The following is a 2821-nucleotide window of genomic DNA, read 5'->3' as shown; positions in this document are numbered from 1 at the left end:
CTGAAATCAGGTCGAAAAAATTTTTATGTTTGTCCATCCATGGTTTAAATGTCCCGAAATGTGTCCGGGATAGCGCCCCCTGGCCGGGCGCGCACTCAGGACCGAGCCCCTGTCGCTCGAGTCCTGGAAGTCCTTAAGAAAGAGGCTGGTCTGAAATCAGGTCGAAAAAATTTTTATGTTTGTTCTTCCAGGGTGTCCATGTCCCTAAATGTGTCCGAGATAGCGCCCCCTAGGCGGCCACGCATGTCCGCGTGAGCCCCTGTCCTCAGAGCCTGGAAGAACCATTCGAAAAAAGAACCATCGAAAAGAGGGGGAAAATCCAACTTTTGAGTCCCAAAATAGCTCACTTTGACTCGGACACATTTCCTGCCAATTCGGCCTGTCTAAGCCTGGCGCACCTACTAACGTGATGGGGGTGTTTTGGTAGACCTGGTAAAAACAGGGAAAATCGAAAGAGGCTTAAAGTAGGCTAGAACTCAAGCCTCTCTCGTTGTTGGACTTAGAAAAAATCCGGCTCGAAAAATAAATCCCATTGAAATGCATTGGGCTTGGCGCTGGGATTTTTTTCTAAGTATGTGAACGAAAGAGGCTAAGGAGGCTGGAAGTTAGGCCTCTCTCGTTGTTGGACTTAGAAAAAATCCACTTTTTTTGCACGGGATTTTTTCTAAGTGTCACATGGAAGAGGCTAAACAGGCTGGAGGCCAGGCCTCTCTCGTTGTTGGACTTAGAAAAAATCCCAAAAGTGGACACTCTGACAAAATCACGCATGTTGACACTTAGGCAAAAAATCCAACTTTTGCTCCACGGAAGAAAGAGGCTAAGGAGGCTGGAACTTAGGCCTCTCTCGTTGTTGGACTTAGAAAAAATCCACTTTTTTTGCACGGGATTTTTTCTAAGTGTCTCATGGAAGAGGCTAGACAGGCTGGAGGCCAGGCCTCTCTCGTTGTTGGACTTAGAAAAAATCCCAAAAGTGGACACTCTGACAAAATCACGCATGTTGACACTTTGGCAAAAAATCCAACTTTTTTGGACTTGGCCCGGCTTTTCTTCCATTTGTCCCCCACTTGGGCTGGTTCACTCCTGGGTATCTTTTGGTCATTCCCGGGGGCCCCGGAGCTCGCGCAGCTCGCTGCGGGACTTCTGGAACTCCATCCTGGGTAGGATTTTTAAACAATTTCGGACCTTTTTCCAACTTTTTCTCAAATTGTCCCCCACTTTCGCTGGTTCACTCCTGGGTATCTTTTGGTCATTCCCGGGGGTCCCGGAGCTCGCGCAGCTCGCTGCGGGGCTTCTGGAACTCCATCCTGGGTAGGATTTTTAAACAATTTCGGACCTTTTTCCAACTTTTTCTCAAATTGTCCCCCACTTTGGCTGGTTCACTCCTGGGTATCTTTTGGTCATTCCCGGTGTTCCTGCGGCTCGGGCAGCTCACTGCGGGGCTTCTGGAACTCCATCCTGGGTAGGATTTTTAAACAATTTCGGCCCTTTTTCCAACTTTTTCTCAAATTGTCCCCCACTTTCGCTGGTTCACTCCTGGGTATCTTTTGGTCATTCCCGGGGGTCCCGGAGCTCGCGCAGCTCGCTGCGGGACTTCTGGAACTCCATCCTGGGTAGGATTTTTAAACAATTTCGGACCTTTTTCCAACTTTTTCTCAAATTGTCCCCCACTTTGGCTGGTTCACTCCTGGGTATCTTTTGGTCATTCCCGGTGTTCCTGCGGCTCGGGCAGCTCACTGCGGGGCTTCTGGAACTCCATCCTGGGTAGGATTTTTAAACAATTTCGGCCCTTTTTCCAACTTTTTCTCAAATTGTCCCCCACTTTTGATGGTTCACTTCTGGGTGCCTTTTGGTCATTCCCGGTGTTCCTGCGGCTCGTGCAGCTCGCTGCGGGACTTGTGGAACTCCATCCTGGGTAGGATTTTTAATCAATTTCGGACCTTTTTCCAACTTTTTCTCAAATTGTCCCCCACTTTTGATGGTTCACTTCTGGGTGCCTTTTGGTCATTCCCGGTGTTCCTGCGGCTCGTGCAGCTCGCTGCGGGGCTTCTGGAACTCCATCCTGGGTAGGATTTTTAATCAATTTCGGACCTTTTTCCAACTTTTTCTCAAATTGTCCCCCACTTTTGATGGTTCACTTCTGGGTGCCTTTTGGTCATTCCCGGTGTTCCTGCGGCTCGTGCAGCTCGCTGCGGGACTTGTGGAACTCCATCCTGGGTAGGATTTTTAATCAATTTCGGACCTTTTTCCAACTTTTTCTCAAATTGTCCCCCACTTTTGATGGTTCACTTCTGGGTGCCTTTTGGTCATTCCCGGTGTTCCTGCGGCTCGCGCAGCTCGCTGCGGGGCTTCTGGAACTCCATCCTGGGTAGGATTTTTAATCAATTTCGGACCTTTTTCCAACTTTTTCTCAAATTGTCCCCCACTTTTGATGGTTCACTTCTGGGTGCCTTTTGGTCATTCCCGGTGTTCCTGCGGCTCGTGCAGCTCGCTGCGGGACTTGTGGAACTCCATCCTGGGTAGGATTTTTAATCAATTTCGGACCTTTTTCCAACTTTTTCTCAAATTGTCCCCCACTTTTGATGGTTCACTTCTGGGTGCCTTTTGGTCATTCCCGGTGTTCCTGCGGCTCGCGCAGCTCGCTGCGGGGCTTCTGGAACTCCATCCTGGGTAGGATTTTTAATCAATTTCGGACCTTTTTCCAACTTTTTCTCAAATTGTCCCCCACTTTTGATGGTTCACTTCTGGGTGCCTTTTGGTCATTCCCGGTGTTCCTGCGGCTCGCGCAGCTCGCTGCGGGGCTTCTGGAACTCCATCCTGGGTA

The sequence above is a fragment of the Nerophis ophidion genome, unplaced genomic scaffold (assembly GCF_033978795.1).
Source record: "Nerophis ophidion isolate RoL-2023_Sa unplaced genomic scaffold, RoL_Noph_v1.0 HiC_scaffold_84, whole genome shotgun sequence".
Taxonomy (NCBI): Eukaryota; Metazoa; Chordata; class Actinopteri; order Syngnathiformes; family Syngnathidae; genus Nerophis; species Nerophis ophidion.
The sequence above is the reverse complement of the archived record's forward strand: the minus strand, read 5'-3'. Positions refer to the sequence as shown.